Source organism: Symphalangus syndactylus, chromosome 18 (assembly GCF_028878055.3).
Source record: "Symphalangus syndactylus isolate Jambi chromosome 18, NHGRI_mSymSyn1-v2.1_pri, whole genome shotgun sequence".
In the NCBI taxonomy this organism is placed as follows: Eukaryota; Metazoa; Chordata; class Mammalia; order Primates; family Hylobatidae; genus Symphalangus; species Symphalangus syndactylus.
In genome coordinates this window covers 19,856,552-19,879,312 of record NC_072440.2, presented here as the reverse complement: position 1 = coordinate 19,879,312, position 22,761 = coordinate 19,856,552, and the positions used below count along the sequence as shown (strand labels likewise).

Below are 22,761 nucleotides of genomic sequence, written 5' to 3'. Positions count from 1 at the left end.
ATAAGACTGCTATTGGAAATTTTTTTCTGACTTCTATAGCTGGCAGTTTCCATAAACAGAAGTTACTTTCAAAGGAAAGAACTTGTGGAGATGAGCCTGGGGTGTCACAGGGCTGTTAATATGGGTCAAATGTAATAATGTGTATCAAAAAGCAATTTGTAAACTGAAACATGCTCTTCAAAAGTAAATTATTACTGTATTATATGACTTTAGGGTTTAAAAAGCAGCTGGATGATATGTAAAAATTCAAGGCTCAGTAGCATCATTGGAAAAGAAAATTAGAAAATAGGGAGGGGCATGGATGCTTCTATCAGCAAGCTAGGGGCCGCTCAACATTTTTTCCAGCCAAAGCACACCCATTTAGCTGAGAGCTGAGGACTGCCTGCTCACCATTCTGGACCTAAGGCCTTCCCTCTTGCTTAAGCTCCCCCATCCCTCTCATCGCCACCTTCCCAAATCCTAGCCACCCCAAGGGCTGACCCCCAATCCACCCTCCCTTCCCAGCTCTGCCCCGGATGAAGTGAATCTCTTTCTCTCCAGCACTCAGTCTTATGTTAGAATTATTTATCTGGGCATTGATCTTCCTGGATTGACTGTGACCTGCTGAAGGCAGCGGTGGTCCTGGCATCTGCCACAGCCCCCTCCCCCAACAGCACTTCATCACCTCCGTGAATGGAAGTGAACGGAAGGAACAGCTCAATTAGGATGGCAGAGGATCAAGGAGAGAATTCCATGGACCCAAAACATCCTGCAAAAAGGCTTTGTCCCCAGAGGTTGGTCTTCAATTTGGAAAAATTCCTACCTGAGCAACTGTAGGACCCCTCTGAAATGGAACAGGGTCTATTAGACTCGTAAAAACCCTCAGTGATGAGTTGGTTATTATTATTCTCTGTACTTTTCTGTACACTTAAAATGTTTTATATTTTAAATTGAAGTAAAAAGATCCCATCCTATTTAAAAGTTAGTGAGTTGAATAAGTTTCATTATAACTTGATTTTCTTCCTAAAGGTTTTCCTATAGTTCAAATTATAAAAGTCATTCTTAGATTCCCAGCTTAGTTGGTGCCCCATGAAATCACGATTCTTAGACTGTGTTTCACACAATGCCAGGTTACATTGCACCCTTACTGAAAGGAGCTTCTTGTGCAGAGTGCGGGGCTCTTGGAGAAAGAAAAGTACCACTTTTTTAGCACATTAAAAAAAAAATCCTTGAGCTGTTTTATTGTTTTAATACTTTACCTTTGATGGAGCAGAAATGATTTATTTGATGGTTTTGGCAGGTGATTTTTTTTAGGAATCATCTTTAACACTATTAGCCATGTAACCGTTGCCAAGTACATAATAAGTACTCAATAATTTTTTTTTTTTAATTAAAATGTGATGCACTTCTAAACTAAAGGTGACTTCAGTCATGTAGAATAGAAAGCAATGGGTGGAGTTTCCAATTGCTTCTCTTTGGTATTCATTAGAAATCATTTTTGAAACTGAGAAGTTGGGGGAAAGATCAGACATTTTTATGGAAACTGCATTGATGACAGCAGAGTGTAATTTTGTTGATAGCAATTTGATACACAATTATTTGAGGAATCAAATTGAGTGCTCATGGATTAGTGCTGTGTTGTTACTGTAACAGAGGATTGGCGCAGAGCCCTGGCCCAGTGCAAAGCTCTCTAGCATCATTTCTTTTCCTTCATCAGCAGCCCAAAGCCCCCCTCTGTACAACTCCATGCAGCACAGTCCTGGCACAGACCCCTAACCTGAAACTCCAGCCAGTTTCCCTAACAACACGCCTCTCCCCTTCACCTGCCAGATGCTTCTCGTTCTCAGACACTGCACCCTGAAATTGGGAGCTTTCACTGAGTTAAAAAGGCAAATATAGAATTACCTAGCTGTATCAGTATTTTAAGTGCACTTGTAGACTTAAATGAGAGCTCTTGCACAAAACCACTTGTATTCTTTCTTAAGATATGTTAATTTTTTTCTCTCTTTGATTGAACTGTTGACCTTCTGGATATACGACTAGTTATTACTTCAAGTATGTTTGGAACTATTCTTGCCCTAACCGTTCTAAAATGTAATTAGCATTGAAACATTATTGTAGAAGCACAGCACCTGGGGCTGGGATCTCATTAGATGGCAAAAATTGAGCAGAATTGTGCATGCTCCATGCTCAAAATATCTCTAAGAAAAATTCATGGCATTAGGGAGAAAGTTAAAATTGGTGATTTCATAGGCCCTTTCTTGCTCACATATTTGATTTGTATAAGGATCCAAACAGAGAGGAGATTGTGGTTCTTCTGTTTAAAAAATGAAGGCAACTCTGCTTTCTTAGAACTCTTCTTATGTAATGTGGCTGCTGTCACATCTCTGGGTCAACCAAAACCAAAATAATACATTTTCTGGCTCTAGCTTTTTCCCCCCTCAAGAAATGCATAGCATTTTTAGGCATTATCTGATTTATCCTTGCAACAACAGATGTTACAGAGAATGAATATTCTCTAAGAGGTAGTTAACAAAATATGGAAAAACTGAGGCCCAAAGAGATACTATAACTCATGGGTTTTTCACGCTCCTCCCTGAACATTCCCGCATCTCTTCTACTGGGGAGGGAGCTCTTTGTTTTCTGAATTGAAAACCATTTCATGCCTCCTGCTCAGTTATTTCAGTACTGGCTCCTAAGTTTGGCACCAATCCCAACTGTTATGAAATCACAGACGAATAATAACGAAGTTCATCATTCCTGGGATCCCAAAAGGTTATCATTTCGAGTTCATTGCAGGGCACTTTAGATGTCCATATTGGGCCCTAAATGGTTGGAACCATCGGGAGAGGGCTTGCCTGACTCTGCCATTCACCTCATTTGTAAGTCTCTGCCGTGTTTCGACACTGAATTGTGTCTTGTTGTTTAAAAAATAACTTCTCATTATAATAACATTTTCCCTTAATTGCAAAAATATTTCTGACCTGAATTTATTATTGTCATAGCTGTGTGAGCAAGCAGAGTCTTGTTTGCCTCTACAATATATTAATAATGTATTAATTAGCTTCCCAGTGCTGCCCAAACAAGGAACAAAAAGGATTTATCTAAATCATGAAAACTGAAGGGAAGCGAACACTTTGGTAATTATATTTTAAGGGCAGTCTCAGCATTAGGTAGTGTGGCAAATTTTTGTCCTGACTTTTGAGAGAAGATAACCAAAAACACCACTCAATTAACAAAACATTTGTTTAGTACCTACTATGCACAAAGTCTGAGAGGTAAAAGAGGTTAAGACAAATAAAATTGGCCAATTTATTTTTATGGCCACAGTTAAAAGGCAATAAAGGCAAGACACTATAAGTATTTTGATTTAGCTACAATTAGCTGAAATATACTAGATCAAATCATATGAAATTGACAATATCTAGGGGCTGGCTGCCGTGATTCATGCCTGTAATCCCAGCACTTTGGGGGGCCAGGATAATCACTTGAGGCCAGGAGTTCGAGGCTACAGTGAGCCAGGGTTGCACCACTGCACTCCAGCCTGGGCCACAGAGTGTGACCCTGTCTCTAAAAAAATAAAAATAAAAATAAATAGAAGATATTGACAATAGCTGACCCTATTTTTTACCCCAAAAGTGGTAATTTTATATAATTTAATATAATATTAAGGTATTCTTGTCATACTGTACCAGCTCCTAAACATTATACTTTTCATTTTACTTCTATTTCTAAGCTATCATTATTACAACAACCAAGAGAAGGTAAATACAGGTCAGAGATTTGACTTCCGTTTTTTGTATGTATTTATTTTTGTAGATTCACAAATAACATATGTTTTGCAGTTTTAAGGTTTCTAATTATATTATACCCTGTTTTTTATTTTATTTAGAGTCATTGCCCTTGCTGCCTGTCCTTCACATGTGACATTCACCAAGTCAATTCTTCATGCCATTTCCTTCACAATCTTCATGCAAACTCATCATCTCCATTTCCATCTATTCTTCAGAGATGTATGATTGCAGAAAACTCCCCTTTTTTGAAATATTGCTCAATAGAGATTAAATCTAACATCCAGTTTTACCTGTCTATCCTTGAATTACAGGTTACTGAGAAGTCAGAACAGATAGCCATACAAGTAACCCACTAAACCCATTCTTCTATCTCCTTCAATATTTGACAAATATTTACCAAGCATCTATCTTGAGCAAGCATTGGAGTAAGTCCTCCCATAAATATGAAGTTGTATAAATAAGGATGCATGCATTCATATAAATACAAGTTTAATGCTGGATATGTATTAAGTACCTGACATGTATTAGTGTATTTATTCCTATCTAAGGGGATAAGTACCATTGTTATTTCCATCTTAAAGAAGAGGAAACTGAGGCCAGAGAGATTATATGAACTCCTAAAACCCTAACTCTTAACCACAGCATTGAAAATCTATCTGGTTATAGTGGAGGACCCAATGTCAAAAAAGCAAGTGCTTTTCCCAGACCATGAGCACAATGTGTGACAAATTAGCAGTTCCTCCCCTTGCCCTAAGATAGTAAATATCCACCCAGGCCAACTTGTGTCTGTCAGAGAACAAAGAGTGGGCCTGTCACACTGTTTTCTCCCAAGAGGGTCCATCTGCCACCGCTCCTTTGGTACACGCTAGGGGACACACACTGTCCAGCATATTCTTGCAGAGTCACATCTTGCCCCACATCTTATCACAACCCTGCTGAAGGTCAGGCACTATCAAGAAAATGTTCACTCATCTTCTTCCCGTTATGCCCAATGTGTGAACTGATAGCACATCTAAATTCAAAGAAAATCAACAGACATCACCTCAGTCAACCTGAAAAGTCTGGTGACTCATTCCCACCCTTCTCATGGGGCTCCTGCTGGGCTGCCTGGTTCTCCTGAACCAGCCTCCAGGCCTCCTGCAGCCGGGGTGCAGCTCAGTGTTTGAGCCTCCTCTCTGCTGCCCATCAGATGAGTGTTGACTTTCTTTGGCACAGGCATTTGAGTTGCATTTGAATTGCAGAACACGCTGCCCCCATTCTGTGCTGACTGTGACCCCACTGCGTGTGCCCCGGAGGCAGGCTAAACAAGCTTGCCTTGGAAAAAATAACAGGGAAGAAGATGCTGACTCTTCAACCCCCAGAGTAAGTTCCGTCACTCTGGAGGTAAAGTCATAATATCTAAATATGGCTCGATTCATGTCAGGTCTTATAAATACACACACACATGTGGATGCTGAAACCGTGCATGCGCTGACAGCCAAAAAAAAGTCAAAACGACTTACTGTCTCATTAGCAGGACAAGACCTGGTAGGCCAGCTCACCAGAATAAAGAATACAAAAAATGGGTATTTAACTTCTCTACACACACACACACACACACACACACACACACACTGATGTAACGACCCCAAGAGAGCTGGTTGCCCTGGCAATGAAGAATCATTTGTATATTCAAGGATTTTCTTGTTTAAATTTAAGCTAGCCACTTGAACTTCTCGAGCTTTCTTGAGCTTAGCTTTAGGCCTCCATCCCCAGACAGAGGTCTGACATCTATGTCAGCCCCTAGCAAGGCAGGAAGCTTAGAAGTCGGACCAAAACCTCGCAAGCCAGCCAGCCTGGGTTTGAATTTCAGCTCTATGGTTTCTCAGCTGTGTGACCTGGGTAAGCTACTTAACCACCTTGAACCTCTATTTCCTCACCTGTACAATGGGAATCATAAAATTAAAACAAACTTGCATGGGTTCATTATGAAAATTAGATCGATTAGATGACATAATACATAGCAAGCATTTAGAGCTGTGCCTAATTCCGAGTGTGAGTTATCTGTAATAGTGACTTGAAATGGGTTTACACTGCCTGGCAGGAAACCATTCAATTCCTTTTTGTTTTTGACTTTAATCTTTGAAGCGGTTTCATCTCATTTCTTCTTATTTTGTGTTTGTGGAGAAGGAGGATGTTTAGCCATCCTTGGAGTACAGTCTTTTGTTAAAAACCGTTATTAAGTCTCTTCAAGTTTCTCTTTTGCAGTAATTGATCTAGATTACTTAATGGTTCTGTTTTACATGTTTTAGTCATTTATTTGAACCATCTCCAGATGTAGTACACACAGAAATATTGTCTAGGAAAATGTGTTACTGAAATTCCTTATCATCTGTGGTCCATTAGCTCAAATGTTTAAAACCCATTGTTTTTATTTTTATTATTTATTTAGTTAGTTATTTTTGCAAGACAGGGTCTCACTCTATTGCCCAGGCTAGAGTGCAGTGGCACAATTATAGTTCATTGCAGGCTCGAACTCCTGGGCTCAAGCAATCCTCCAGCCTAAGCACCCCCAAAACTTCTTATTCTTAAGAGCAAAGTTGAGTTCCATCATATTGTCAGTTGGTTTCACTCCATCGTATTGCCAAAACCACCTAATTCTCAGACGCATAGTTTAGCACAAGCCAAACCAGAAGAGACCATAGGTCATTCATTCATTATTCATTCAACATTTACTAAGTGACTGCTGTATGCCAGAGGCTGGGCTATGCTGTAAGATCACAAAGAAGATACTTCTCAGCTGGAAGAGCTTACAGCTTGGGAGAGAAGACACACAAGCAAACAAATCATTACAAATGCCTTTCCATTGGGTGCCATACTTGAAATGAGAAGGTGAGGCCAGGGTGCCCTTGGGGCAGAAGGGAGGGAGGATTAAGTTCAGGGAACAGCTTTACAGAGAAGGTTAACATTTGCACCATATTAAAGGATGGCAAGAATTGAGGAGTACAAAAAGGAGAATAGTCAAAGAAGAAACACCCAGGGATGATTTGCACATTGTAAATTTAGGTAACCTTACATGCCTTACATGGGGCTGCTGTGACAGGCACGGGGTCAAGGAAGGGAGCAGAGTCATAAAGCTACCCAGGTCAGCCAAGGCCAGGCTAGGAAGCCTGAGCTTTATCCTGCAGGCATGCAGAGCCAGAGGAGGGTGCAAGAAGAGACATGGCACAGTCTGATCTGTTTTGTACAAATCACTCTGGAAACAATGAAGAGGGGAGAATGGAGGTATTTGAGCCTAGAGTCAAGAAGGAGAAGTAGGAAGCCGGGGTTGTGAGGAAAGACTATAAAGCCCACACAAAGGAGGGCTGATGGAAAGATGGAAATCAATTTCAGGCATATTTAGGCCAGGTGCAGTGGCTCACGCTGGTAATCCCGGCACTTTGGGAGGCTGAGGCAGGTGGATTGCCTGAGCTCAGGAGTTCACAACCAGCCTGGGCAACATAGTGAAACCCCGTTCTACTAAAATACAAAAAATTAGCCGGGCATGGCGGCATGCGCCTGTAGTCCCAGCTACTTGGGAGGCTGAGGCAGGAGAATTGCTTGAACCTAGAAGGCAGAGGTTGCAGTGAGCCGAGATTGTGCCACTGCACTCCAGCCTGGGCGACAGAGCGAGATTGTGTCAAAAAAATTTTTTTCAGGTATATTTAAAATACAATGTTTAGAGACCCATTAGTGGAAGATGCCAGATTTGAGAAAGGGGAGGAAAAGACATGGAGGAGTCCAGAAGACATCTCCAGATTTCTGGCATGGATAACTGTGAGGGCAATGGTGCCAGATAGTGCCAGAATGAAACTATATAGGTTGGCACAAATCCATTTCTCAGAAATGCACCTCTGAGACATCCGTTCTGCTGAAGGTCAGTAGGGAAGGCCAACTTCATGTGCAAAGAGCAATATGTGTGTATTTCTTACTAGCTATTCTTTTAAAAATACTTCTTAATATATGGGACATACATGAGCTAAGATAGTATTCATGCAGGAGGTTTCATTTTTCATTTTCTGGCAATTGTGTTTTCAAATATGAGATGCTAGCATTATTTCAGTTATCTATGCCTAGCATAGTATATATCTGCGGTTCAAGATTATTAATTGTCTCCCCCGCCTCCCCACTAGAAGGTAAGCTTTCTGAAGGCAGGGATTTTGTCTCTTTTGTCCTCATCTCCATTCCTAGACCCTAAAACTAAGTTTGACTCTCAATTATCGAGTAAATGATTAAATTTCCATGTGGGTAAAAAGAAATAGTCATTTCCTTTACTAATGAGGAAAGAAAAGGAAAACAACAAACAAACCTGGACTTAAAACAGTTTTTACGAAAAGATCCAATTTGCAAAAATGGAACTGAAGTTTAAAAGCTATTTTTCTCCCTGCAGCTCTACTTCTGGGAAAGTCACAGCTGCCAGCTTAGATGGTGGTTTTCACTGCCCGGTTACAAATTCTGCACAGTTGTACATATTGGCAGGGCTCAGCTTCCTTAAATGCCATTGGATCAGTAGGGAAATGGTGATTTTCCTTATTGATTTAATGCCAGTTCCTCTTTTATGAAAAATCCCACGTGCTGCTCGCTGGCATATGTACCATAAAAACTGAACGTAGGGGGCCAGAAATTAAGTAAGTCACTCATGTTCTTCTCCAGCCATGTGACGTTAAGCCATCTCTACTTTCAGGCTGGAGTGTTCAATCATTCTCCCTTTAAATTTAGCAGAGTGATTATTCCTCCTGGTGGATTGCACATATGCTCCTTTGATCTATGAAATACTCATTCTGGATGAACTTTAAGCTCCCAAGAAATGCATGTAAAATACTGTTTATAAGTCGCGGGAGAAATGTTTCACATTCTCATTACTCCCAAGTAGTCATACCAAACCTCTCTCTCCAACATTCGCTTTTTTTCCTACAAGAGGGAAAAAGAACTTCGGGCAGTAGCACTGTGACAATAATCACCACCGTCGTACTTTCCATGAGTTTTACGCAGTAGCCTCACAGAAGTGACAATGCGTGGTCAGGCGTGGTGGCTCATGCCTGTAATCCCAACACTTTGGGAGGCCAAAGTGGGTGGATCAACTGAGGTCAGGAGTTTGAGGCCATCCTGGCCAACATGGTGAAACTCTATCTCTACTAAAAATACAAAAAATTAGCCAGACGTGGTGGTGGGTGCCTGCAATCCTAGCTACTCGGGAGGCTGAGGCAGGGTAATCACTTGAACCCGGGAGGCGGAGGTTGCAGTGAGCCAAGATTAAACACCACTACACTCTAGCCTGAGTGACAGAACGAGACTCCGTCTCAGAGAAAAAAAAAGAAGTTACAATGTAGGATACCCATTCATCAACAAATATTTACTGTGAGCAGGACAATGTGCTAAGTCCATAGACTGCAAAGAGGAGTGAGGCTCGGTTCCCATCCTCTGGGGCTTACAAGGTAGCTGGAGAAGTAAAACTCAAACCACAAAGTGAAGTTAATAGTCACCAATGAACGACGTAGTCAGTAAGCTCTGCACTGGTTCAAAAGAGGGCAGGAGTAACAAGACAGTGATCCTAAAGGAGATGGATTTGAATTTGAGCTGGACCTGAGAGTCAGGAGCTAGAGTGAGTAAAGGCAGAGTGGTGGGAACATTTGTGAATGAAAGCACAGGTGGGGGTTACGGCAGGCAGGGTGGGGATAGGCTGAGGATGACCTTGAATGCCATGCCACTCTAAGGACTTTGGACTTCACTCTACAAGCAAGGTGGAATTATTAAGAGATTTTGAGTAGAAATGATGTGAGCTGAACAGTGCTTTTGAGAAACTAAATCTAGCAGGGATCAGTGCTCCAAATTAATTGGACATGTTTCAGACTTGAGATCATGAGACCCTGACCCAGGCTGGGGACAATGGGATGTCTCCATCATGCATCACATTCCTGTGAATACTTATTAGGGATTCATATGAAATTGTGCCTCAATGTGCCTACCTGTCTCTGCACTGTAAGACAGTGATATTGTGATCCTGTGTGCTGCTTGGAATCAGCCTCATTCCTTTAGCACCCCAGTTTGGACTTGGAATGGGCCCAAGTGTGGCCTGTACACAAACCTCAAAGAATCCAGGCGGCATAGATGTAAAAGCTTGGAGCCCTCCAAGTCCACCTCCTCAACTTACCAAGAAAGAAGCTAACTCTTGCTCATCTCCCTAATGACAGATTCAGCATGTGGCCTCAGATCTTCCTGTGCTCCAGCCGTGCTTCTGAGGCCAGTCCAAATTCTGCTTTGAGGTGTACGTGTACCAATTCTGGTGCAACCCAGAGGCATTTTGGACGAATGAAAGTTGTTTGTGTTTTCTTGCCCTAATTGAGATAGCTGAAGCTCCTCTCCCTTACTCTACACCAAGCCCCCCCAGATCCGGTACCCCCTGAGTCCCTGACTTCATCTCTGCCTTGCTGCTTCCCCACAACACCCTATCAGTTCTTGCATCCTGCCATTGGTTGTGCTGTCCTCATTATCTGGAGCCTTTACCTCCCCTCTTAGTAGGCTCATCACCTCCAGGAGACTCTCCATGGCCTCAGCCCCTCCCATAGGTGGACCAAGCTTCCTCCCTGGAGCTCCATGCTACCCTGCATAGGGCTCAGTCACTGTGTCTCCATAATGTCTTACAATTGTCTATTTATGTGTCTACCTCCTATCCTTCAACTGTGAGCTCCCTGAGGAAAGGAACTGTGGGTACGCATCATTGAATACTCAGCATCTAGCACAGTGCCTGGTACACACTAGGTATTGAAATGTCTGATAAATAAATGAATGACAGTTGCATATTTGTCTTTTTGGTATATTCATTCATTTGGTAAATATTTATTGAGTAATTACTTATAATTGAATTGGTGCTATGTAGTTACACTTAAACATCAAAATGAGCCTATCCTCTCAAGCTCCAAATTATGTATGCATAAATTATACATGTGAAGTGTTAACATGCACACGCAGCAGAGAGTGTGCATATCTACAAATACCAGAGCTAGCAAATGAAATAAACTGTGTGCCAGATGTCCCCAAAATTTACAAAGAACCAAGAACCAAAAATGACAGTTAGCTCTGTAAGCCCAACAAAAAAAAAAGAAAAAGGAAAAGAGCAAAAAAGCAAAAGAACAAAAGAACCTTGAGCATAAGGAAGTGGCTATGGTGTTTTCTACATGCTCTACCCGGGGGTGGAGAAGAGTCATAAAAGCATTCTATGCTGGACCGGTTCATGTTAAGTCTGAGTTCCTCAATCTCTGGCTCTCAGGAGCTGTTTGGAAAATTCATTGCCATGCATGAGTCGGGGGACTGGGTTTTTTTCCACTGGAAATTGTTAATGGGGACTGCATTAGCGGCCCCTTATCGCTTTGCCTGATAGAGAGACAGCAGGTTTGCCCAAACAATTCTGGAACCCTGATCACTGCCAATTAGGGGAGTATTGTCTGGCTGACATAATCAAGTGAGTATAAATATATTTATCGTGATTGGAATGGGGAAGGGAGACTGCAGAAAGATTGAGGCAGAAGCTGCCACCCACTGCCTGGCTCCAGCCTGGATCCAGCCCAGTTTGTCACCCTGTGCTCAGCAGAGGCGGTCACTGGCTTTCTGAGGTGGAATGCACAGTTGAGAATTCAGGACTAGAATTGCTTCTCCCAGAGAGGAACTTGTCTCTCCTTATTTTTCCTTCCCTCTTCTTCTCTTTTTTTCATGCTCACTTCTGTGAAAGCTGAAAAGAGAAGAAAAAGCAGATGCCACGTTGATCACGTTTTAATTCTGCCCCGCCGGCCGTGCTATCCCCACTTACCTTCTCTGTAGTGGAAAGTGATGGTGAGGCACAGTGCCCTGACTGGACCTCCCACCCTCTCGACCTGCCGGCATATGCAAGTCGGTCCGGCATTGGGTTTATTTCATTGTTGATTTGTGGAGCTTTTATGGGAATACCTGTGATGTGAATCAGCGCTGGGATTGAAAGACCCTGAAAAAAACAGTCCCTTGCAGTGGGCTAGCGATGTGAGGAATTGCTCACATTTAAACAGCTGAAAAGGAGGCATGTTTAAGTCACATCTGGTGGCATTCCTGTTGTCTGAATGGAGAGCAGGGTCTTTTTAAGCATCTGCCCAGATTTCAGAATGCAGGCTGCATCTTTTCTTCCCCAAACAGATGGTCAGGATCGGATATGAATGGCCTAATCACATCATCATGGGGGAGGTAAACGAAACTGATCTCATGGCTGGATTTCAACCCTGGTCTGTCCAGGCCCGATCGATCTAAGGCATGACTTTTTTTTTCCCTCTCACTCCTGACTACTTGATAATGGCCATTTCCGGGGCCAAGTTGATTTCAGCTCTTTTCCTCCATCCCCCGTGTGCTGCCCTGTCTCGCCACTTGAGGGCTCAGGCCCCTTCCCAATGGCTACAACAGGGTAAGGGGACCCTGTCCTTCTATCTCCTTCATCCTATAGTTTGTCTTCACAGCTGCAAATTGCTCTCAGGCCTGCCTTCCTGGATTTGACAAAAACTATTTTCTTACTGGTACTATGGATACCACAAGTGGAAACGTAAGTAGGAAGGTGCAGGTCCACAAATAAATAGGGAGCCCAGATGGGAGAAATATCATTAGAGAGATCACTGTCCCTAAAGGCATCTGACCACCCATGTTCCTGCCTCTTCCTGCTACCATTTTCCTTCTTCGGCTGCTCAGAAACTGTCGAGGCCAAACTCCTTTCACCCAGATTCCAGAAATACATTTATTTCCTTTGCTTTCCAAATCTTAATGGATGAAACATCTCTCTTTTTTTGGTCTTCTATCTCTTGCCAGAAATATTGTTTTTTTGAGAACCAGAGCTCATTTATCTCCAAGGGAGAAAGGAATTCATTCCATGTTTACCCATTAACAAATTGCCACTTAACATGAAAATACTGGGACTTCTCTCACTCTTTGCTAATAAATGGGTTATTCACCTTGGTTGAACCTTGGCAGAGGCAGATGGATAGCCACTGTTCCCTTCAAGTTGGCTTAATATTCTCTCATTGGCTTTTGTTTCCTTGAAGCACAGAGATTTCTCAGAACTTTCTTTGCTTGATTCTGCTTTTAAGGAACGTGCCCAACTTCTTTGAGTCTGTTTGTTTAGTAAGCTGAATTGATTAAATCCCTGGCATTTATGGAGGAGCCTACTGTGTTGGGTGCTATGGGTTCCTCCCCACTTGAAAGTTGAATTGGAGTCACCCATCTGAATACTAACTCCCTCCTAATCCATTGGTTTTCCTGCTGTATAGACAGGGGTATGAAGTAGCCATTTACCAAGAGATAGTGCGATGTCATAAACCGAGCTTGAGTTCTAAAGTTAGGAAGACCTGGTTTGTACAGTAGTGCAGGCTTGGGCACGTTGCTGCTCTCTTTTGAGTCACACATTCCTCATTATAGATGCTGATGGGAACAACAGAGCTGTCTGTTCATCTTTGCTCTTCTCCATAATGAGATAAAGCCAAACAGACAGTGAAGAGCTTGGTCTAACCACATAACGTTGGTGCAATTATATATGGTCATAAGAAGGTAATTTTTACCTGAGCATTTAGGTGGCATTTAGTGTGGTATTTGATGCATGTCATTTAGTTACAGAGATAAAACCTCCTGAACACACATAAAGCTCTTGGCCTGGTTGAACATTACATCTCACAGATTTTTATGCTTTTTACTAAGGATACTTCCTGCTAGGAAGTTGTAAAAGAGAAGATGGAAGTCTATTTAATGGTATTGTAGCAATATAAGTTTCCTGGCTTTCTGTACTATGGTGATGTAAGATGTCCCCATTAGGGGAAGTGGGGTGAAGAGTACAGGGGACCTCTGTACTATTTTTGCAATTTCCTGAGAGACAGAGGGAAAGAGAGAAAGAGAGAGAGAGGAGGGAATGAGTGGAGTGACATGAAAAAGGAGTGTTCATCTTGGCTTTTGTCCCTGGCTGGACAAATATTTACATTTTGTTTGCCTCTTTGTATAGATTTTATGAATAGTCATGGTTAAAAGCTAGCATTCCCTTTTCTATGGAAGAGAAGAAAGACAATAGAATGAGCTGAGAACCCCTGCCAACATTATATTAGAAAGCCACCTACTTCCTGCCTCTCCTCACCTTCCTTACCTGTACAAACTTACCTTCTGCATCCTTGTCCTCCTTCTTTCCCATTCAAAGGGGAGATGCGTCTCCTGCTGCACAAATGAACTCCTCCACCTGACCAAGGTGTCCCATCCCTCCCTGCTGTCTCCAAAGGCTCAGTCCTGCCACATAATCTCTCTAGGTGAATTCCTTCTTACTCAGGGTTTTCACAATCATCTATATTGGAATAGCACCCAAATTTATAGCTCTACCCCGACTTTTTTATTGAGTTCTACACCTGCATAGCCAACCCTTGACTGGGAGTCTCTACATAGATCATTCACAAGCATTTCAAACACCCCTTTAATTATCTCCTCTTTCTCTATTCCCTTATCTCAGAAAATGCTACCAACATCTACCCTAATGCCCCCAGCAGGAACCCAAGAGTCATTCTAGACCTATGCTGTCCCAAGTACTTCAATGTGGCTTGTCCAAATTGAAATGTGCTGTAAGTGTAAAATACACAACAGATTTCAAAGACTTAGTTTGGAAAAAATAATGCAAAGTAGCTCAATAATATTTTATATTGATTTCATATTGAAATGATAATATTTTGGACATATTGGGTTAAATAAGTTATTATAAATAATTTTCTTTTACTTTTTAATGTGCTACCAAAATATTTAAAATGGCACAGTGGCTGGAATTTGTGACTTGCATTCTATTTCTGTTGGATAACACTATTCTAGACTCTTTTCTGTCTTTTAGCCCCCTTCCAACTGGTCATAATTCACAGTGATTCCCTTGAGTTAAGACACGGGAGAATACTGGTTAAGTGCACAGGCTGAGTTTGAATCCTGGCTCCACCATTTTTTGATACATATGAACTTGGGCGATTGTTTAACCCCTTTGAGCTTCACTTTCCTCATCTGTCAGCTGGATACAATAGCAGTTCTTATTTTGAGATTTTCGCATGCCTTAAATGAGATAATTTGTAAAGTGCTTACTATGGAGATAAAAACATGTGGAAAGACCCAGTGTCAAAAGAAAGAGCATGGTCTGTCACTGTTGTAGTTCAGGCCCTCAATATTACTAGCCAAGACTACTGCGATGCTTTCTCCATCTTCAGTTCACCCTGCCCTCCAGTCCTTCATACTGCCATCTGATTAAACATTCCTGAATGCAAATGTTGTCAAATGTCCAATGACTTCCCGTCATCCTTGGTATGAAATCCAAAGTCCTTGGCATGCTTTCAATGTCCTCCATGACCTGCCCCCAGTCCAATCACTGATCCCATCTCCTGCCAGTCCATGATTGAACCAGTTGGGTCCCCAACTCCTATTTGCACACACCATTCTCTCTGAGTGTCACATATGAGCTCTCTACTCTGCCTAGCTACTTGTCTGCAAGACTCAGTTCAATTGTCACGCCATTTGGGAAGCTTCCACTAATCCCTCCTGCACCTGTCTCCGTCCTAGGCTAGATTAGGAGCCTGCCCTTTGGGTTCCTGAACCACTTGAGGTGTGGTTCCTTTATCACACTGATCTCACTGGCTTGGCTGACTTGTTTGTCTTTCCTGCAAGACTGAACTGTCTGAGGTCTTAAGATGGGCTGTCTAGTCCACACTGGATCTTCATGCTCTACACAGGGCTTGACACAGAGTGGGGCACAGGAAATGTTTGTTGAACGAATACACAAAGCGTATGGATACTCCTGAGAGAGAGAAGGTGGGCAAGACAGCCTTGCAAAGTTAAGCAGCAGAAAATCTGAAAACGAACCTGGGGAGAAATCACCAATTCCTGGAAGTACAGAGAGAGGAAGGAGAGAGAAGAATCTGTGCAAGGAGTCACTAATGGAGGACTTGGAACGAAAGGCTATTAAAGAGAGAAGATCATTCAAACAACAACCACATTTGGTACTGTTGGTGGTTTTGTAACTTCCTCTGAAATGGTTCCAGGAAGAGACAAGGTTCTAGGATGGTGCAGATCATATAAAGAAAGGATGGAGTCGGGCCGGGTGCAGTGGCTCACGCCTGTAATCCCAGCACTTTGGGAGGCCGAGGCAGGCGGATCACGAGGTCAGGAGATTGAGACCATCCTGGCTAACACGGTGAAACCCCGTCTCTACTAAAAATACAAAATATTAGCCGGGCAAGGTGGTGGGCGCCTGTAGTCCCAGCTATTCTGGAGGCTGAGGCAGGAGAATGGCGTGAACCCCAGGGGGCGGAGCCTGCAGTGAGCCAAGATTGCGCCACTGCACTCCAGCCTGTGCGACAGCGAGACTCCGTCTCAAAAAAAAAAAAAAAAAAAAAAGAAAGGATTGAGTATTATAAGCCAATTCAAGGATTATTTGTCATCAGGACTAGATACATGGGTGGTACAAGTAAATGTCAACCTGGTGACTACACGATGAGACTAGTAATAATTTACTGGGGCTGGTGCCCAGGAACTTTTTGCTGTGGTGCAGATGCCAAGCATGGAAAAATTTGGCCAGTTATAGGCATGAGAAAGTAGATGGCGAATTTGAGAGTAACAATGTAAAATGCCAGAGTAATCACAAGAGAAATGTCTGAATATGTAAGAGAGTTTAGAAGATTTCTGCTTTACCACAAATACGGACTTTAAGAAAAATTCCCTTATAAGAACAGAAATTCCAATATATAAAACTTATTTATCAAAACACACAGTATTCCATAATATATAATGGTAAAAGCATACCTTTTGACCCACACAATATTAAAAGCAGCAAATAACACGAGAAAGGTAGAGAAAACAGAAGGTACAACATTTTGTGGCTCACAGGATATATGAGTGAGATTATATACTTCTATTCCAAACCACAACCTTCACTAGAATGTCTAAAGGCTTCATTCTAGAACCTTCGTACTGCTTATCCCAAAGGCTAGCCCACTCCCCGGTTTTCATGTAAGAAATCTTGTGGGACAGGCATTGCATGAGGTGAGGGGCAGCAGGGAAATTTGAGATGAAAGGGTGAAAAGGTCAGATGAGTCCTTGCTATTCCTCTTAACGATGCTTCAGTCTACCACTTTGAGATTTCTGTGGAGAAAGTAAAGATTTGGGATATACATATACTAAAACAACTATTGGTTGCTTATCTGAAAATTAACTTTAGCTGGGCTTTCTGTATTTTATCTGACAACCCTACTTGGTGAGGTATACATTTTCTTATTCATACTTCCTGTGAGCCACAACACGTCTTAATAGTTGTTAGCTATTAAGGACTATGCATAAAAGTGACAATAGCTGGCCGGGCACAGTGGCTCGTGCCTTTAATCCCAGCACTTTGGGAGGCTGAGGCAGGAGGATCACTTGAGGCCAGGAATTCAAGACCAGCCTGAGCAACATAGGGAGAGACCCCTGTCTCTACAAAAGAAAAAAAAAATGCTGGATGTGGTGGCATGCACCTGTAGTCCCAGCTATTTGGGAGGCTGAAACAGGAGAATCACTTGAACTTGGGAGTTGGAGGCCGCAGTGAACCATGATTGCATCACTGCACTCCAGTGTGGGCCACAGAATGATACCCTGTCTCAAGAAAAAAAAAAAAGTAACAATAGCTAACAACTGTCAAGTTATTGAGTGCCTACTATGTGCCAAGCACCATACTAAGTGGATTAGATGGATATTCCACATATTCTTCCTAAGAACATTATGAGGCAGGCACTATTATCATCCTTGTTTTTAAAATGAGGAAACCGAGGCTCAGAGATGTTAAATAACTTGCTAAGGGTCACCCAGAAAACTAGTAGTAGAGAAGGGTGTGAATGCTGGCAGCCTGACTCCAAGGCTCATGTGCTTGCCCACCTTACCCAGATGGCGGCAGCACTGAGCAAGGGGTAGATAACGTCAAGTCCCCTGGAAAAATAAGAGAAAGTGAGACCATGGAGTATGAGGGGGGCAGGCCCTGAGTAAAGCTTTAAAGGAGCAATTGAAGTTAGACCCGGTGCCTTTGTTTAAGTAAGAAAAATGTGCTAGTTCTAGACAGATGCAGCCCCATACCAGGACTCACAGCTTGATGAGAAGGGCACTGGATGCATTTCAGCCCTTACTGCAACCTCAGCCTGAGGCCTTTGTGCAGTGAGCAACCTGCACGACCATACATAGCAATGTGAGTTTGATGGGAGAAGGAAGACCAGTACAGAGACAAGGATGTCAATGGGGTGCTTAGAGAACAAAGGAAGCATGTTTGCATGGTGCAGGTGATTTTCTAAAGTTAATTTTGACAGACAGGATGTGGAGAAAGATTGTTGAAGGCCTGAAATGACAAGACAGACTTGAGTGGTTCTTGGAGGTCATGTGACAAACATGACATTAACGAATTCTAAATGGAAAAAATGACCCTCAGAAAGTTGTGTGTCAAGGCCAGGTATGGTGTCTCACGTCTGTAATTCCAGCAGTTTGGGAGGCCGAGGCAGGTGGATCGTTAGAGGTCAGGAATTCAAGATGAGCTTGGCCAACATGGTGAAACTCCATCTCTAGTAAAAATACAAACATTAGCCAGGCGTGGTGGCGGGCGCCTGTAATCCCAGCTCCTTGGGAGGCTGAGGCAGGAGAGTCTCTTGAGCCTGTGAAGCGAAGGTTTCAGTGAGCCGAGATTGTGCCACTGCACTCCAGCCTGAGCAACAGAGCGAAACCCTGTCTCAAAAAAAAAAAAAAAAAAAAGGAAAGAAAGAAAGTTGTGTGTCAAAAGCTTCAACACACAGGAGCCTTTGCTCCATCAAGCAAGGAGAATAGGGTGGAGGAGGAACAGGAACACAGTAGCTAAGGTGACAGCTGCCTCACAAAAGGAAAGTCTATGGCTTGCAAAAGAGGTCGAGGAAAGCGGAAAAGCAAATGCCAAAGAGGGACAGTAAGTGAAAAGACGAGTTTCTTCCACTTGGCATCTCCCCAAATATGGTCCTGAAGGAAGAGTTGACCCTGTTACAGTTTCTTTCTTTTTCCTGTGGGGTTATTAGAGTGACATATAAGGAAAGGGCCACAGGCACGGCACAGCTTGATTTCAGCCAGGCTTTGCATGACACCCTAGAGAGCAGAATGAAGACAGATAGGCTGAAGGATAACTACTTAATTGGGTAGGTTTCAAGTTGATACGCAGAGTGTTGATTAAAGGGTGCTCAGTGACAACCTGGAGGAGGTCTTTAGGTAAAGAAACCGAGTTCAAAGATAACCAACTTGCATGAATGAAGGAGTCAGGATTTGAACCCAGCCCTACCTGACTCAAAAGTCCATCTTCCATTTATTATAAAACAAAAACCAAAAAGGCATGAAGTTCACTTATGAAAGAAGAGTTGAAAGATATAACCAGAGGGTTAGGAGTACAAATCCATGCCCGAATGAATTGTGATAGGCTGAGAAATTGGCTAAAGGGGGAGAACAAAAACAAGATGAAAGTCAGAAAGGTTAAATGTGAAGCCGTGCATTTTGGTTTCAAGAAACCCATTGCAGAGGTGGAGAGGTCCAGCTTGACCATCTTCATGTTGGGAAGCACCGGGCTTTTGTTGTAGCTGTTGTTGCTTAATTCCCAAACAGCAGCTGGGTGTGGGGGCACACGATTGTAGCCCCAGCTACTCGGGAAGCTGAGGCGGGAGACCTCTGAAGCCCCAGAGGTCAAGGCTACAGTGACCCGTGATCACGCCATTGCACTCCAGCCTGGGCAACAGAACAAGACCCTATCTCAAAAAACAAACAAACAAACAAACAAAAACCAGCCAACAATGTAACACAATTACAAAATCCTCACGTACAAATGAAGTGATTAAATCATCCTATTCTACTCAGCCCAGCTCAGACCATATCTTGAATACTGGGTTCAAGTCTAAATAGTGTATTTTGTATTTTGAGAAAAACATTGAATAACTGAGAGGAGACCTGAGGAAAACGACCAGGAGATCAAGGAGTTGGAACCTTGTCACATGGAGGGTGGTCGAGGACCCTGGGGTTATTTCAGCTTAGAAACGGGAATTTGGGATTTGGGATTCTCATTTTCTGTTTCTTTTGTTCGTTCTTTCATTCTTTCTTTCATTCTTTCTTTTTCTTTCTTATTGTGGTTCTTAGCACAGAATTCAGGCTGAAAGAGCTTTTGGTTCAATGTAAACAATTCACCAAGCTGTCAGCTCACTCTTTCCAATCCCAGCCGTCCCCGATGCCCATTCTCTATCACCTCAATGAATTAGGGAACGACTGACTTTCTGGGTCACTTCCAACTTTGAGAATCTAGGATAGGGGCACTATTTCATCAAAACAAAAGTAAAAAGAAAGGTAACTGTTTTAAACAAGACAAATACAAGAGATGTTCCTTAGTTGAACCAAACTCAAATTAGAAAGAACTAAGTTTCCCAAAAATAAGAATATTATAATTCGTTTGATGAAAGGAATTTGCCATATTGTCCCTTATACTGGCATTTTTTTAGTACCTTTACTTGTAAAAATGTCAGGCCCTCCCACTTTTCTGGGATAGACTTATCGAATGAAGCAAGGGGAGCTTCTCTGTGGATAGATGATCACTTTTGCAAGCTTTGAGATCACTGAGCTAAAAAAATTACCAGCATTCCAACAACAAATGAGGGCTTGGGAGCGTAAGTAAAAGTGACAGCAAGATTAAAGTAATTGTGGTCATGCCGTCCTCTGCTGACACTTTTGTGCTTTGCCCAGATGAGAATTAAGGTAGCCCAGGGCACAGGCAGTGAGGAAAAGGAGAGGGGGCGCTGAGCATATTTGCAGCATTTGTGAACAATGTCACAGCCCTGGCGAAAACAGAGCAAGAAGATGGAGGCTTTCAAATCCATGATAAATAAGCCGTGCTTTCAGAGCCCAAATCAATAAAAACAAACATTAAGTGAACAGAAGGGAAGAGGGAAAAAAAGAGAACATGAGGGCACCATAAAATCCTGGTGATACATTCCGGGGGAAATCATGATGTGAATAGAAAATGAGAAGTAAAAGAAAATGAAGCCTGGAGATTTGTAAAATGTCTGTCTGTCTGTCTGTCTGTCTCTCTCGACTGTCATTCTCATCTACCCCCGCCACCCCCACCCCACCCTCCACCCTTCTGATGGGGTTCATTAAATGATTTCTGATTCAGGGGTGGGGGGCGGTATTTTTAATGCTTCACTTATGTTTGGGTTTTGCCAGCAGGATTCGAGGTGTTTCTGCAGACAATTGTTATTGCTTTAGGAAACAATAAGAATAAAATGAGGAAACATCAAGTGATACATCAGTCTAGCAGCAGAGTGAGGCTCGAAGTAGCATTTCCAGCGAGGTTGGTGGTCTCTTTTTGTCTTATTTTTGCTGTTTTGGATTGATGTTTTCATGGTGTCATTTTAATAAGAAAAGTGTCAGAGAATTAAAAGTGGAAGTATGCGAGATACACTTTCTCTAACTGGATTCATGGTAAGTTATTAATGTTTCAAGGAGAAAGAAAACTTGGAAAAAGCAGAATATATTGTGAGGAAAGCTGATGAAGGGAAAGGTAAGAGAACTGTGACAAATGAGACACAGACAGAAGGAGAGAGAAAGAAAGAGGAAGAGAGAGAGAGAGACCGGGGGGGGGGGAGAGGGGGGGACCGGCAGAAGAAAAGGAAAAGAGCGACAGTTTGTAAGTCTGTTAGCTGAGATTGTTTCCATTTCTGCAATTGCCTTAAAGCACATGATTGCTTGGTCTGAGGTCTGCCGGGTTGATTGCAGTCTTTACCTCTTTGACCAAGAAGTAATGGGCTTGAATTTCCTGGGTATGTGAAAATTGCTCTTGTCAATTTTTTGGCTAAAGGACAGCCACCCAGGAAGGTTGAGAGGGCCTAAGCTAGTGGGCAGTCATCCTGACCAAGTAGGAGGGATTTGGTTATGTTGCTCATAGCGGGAGAGGCAGAGCGGCAAAGTGAGGAGAATACACAGCCTTAGGTGCCAACAGACATGTACTTGAATCTCTTGCCTCCGTTTCCCACCTATAAAATGTGAAGGATGATAATAATAACAATAATAAATGTTGCAATGGGTGACCGTTTGTAAAGTTCTTGGCACCTAATAGACCATATCAATCCATGGTAACTTATTCTTAGCTGGTTCACGTTTCTAGGCATTGGCAAAGTCTGGGTGGTGTGTGTCCCCTCAAAGGTAGCATCCCAGTGACTGAGCTCTGCGTGGATGGCAAATTGTAGAAGCCTGGTTAGTTTTCTGTTTCTCCATCCACCATTTCTCCCCCTTCCCCTTGGTTAGTGCTGTCTTCTGTCTTTCCTCACTGAATTGTCTTGATTAGTGTCATACTTTCTGATAACACTGCAGCTAGGACTCCACAGGCAATAGGGAGAAGCTAGCGCCTGCCCAGGGAAAGTGAGGAAAAATAGGTGCTTGAGAGGCTGAAAAGTAGTATACGCTTGGTGGCCTTACACTCTGTAAAAACAGTTTTGAATTTGTCTCTACAAGAAACGATGGTGGATAACCAGAATGCAAAAATGCTTTGAAGAAAGAGCCACTGAGCAGTGGAACCAAGTATTCTACGTCCTCTTCCCTGCAACACTGGGGACTAAGGATTTTTATCTGCATTTCTGGTGAAGAAACTGAGGCACGAAGAAGATAAACTAAGGTTCTCCGGCTACGAAGTGAGCAGCAGAGCCTAAAGTTTGAAGCCAGGTCTGTGTGATACCCAAGTCCCGTAGTAAACCTCCCACTGAGGTAGGCAAGCCTCGCCTTGCAGAGAGTGGCAAATTAGGGAAAAAAGAATCAAATGTGCTTGAGTTTAACAGAACATATACATTATACTTAAAGAGAAAGATACTTTTCTTACAAAAAGTTTGAGGACAAATGAGACTTCATGTGATGCGTCTTGCACTAAAAAAAAAGTTAGATTATATAAGCCAGACTGGCGTTG

General features: G+C 42.6%; 1 protein-coding gene across 4 annotated transcripts in view; it reads left to right on the top strand.

The window, feature by feature from the left end:
- Window positions 1-22,761, top strand: part of GRAP2 (GRB2 related adaptor protein 2) — a 79,408-nt gene that overhangs the window by 21,322 nt on the left and 35,325 nt on the right. Inside the window, exon 1 of one of the 4 annotated variants that reach the window (XM_055251956.2) lies at window positions 21,095-21,156. The exons of the other annotated variants lie outside the window; for them this stretch is intronic. The gene's annotated coding sequence lies outside the window, so the exon portion shown is untranslated. Of the gene's footprint in view, window positions 1-21,094; window positions 21,157-22,761 lie in introns of those variants that run through there. 4 annotated transcript variants of the gene reach the window in all.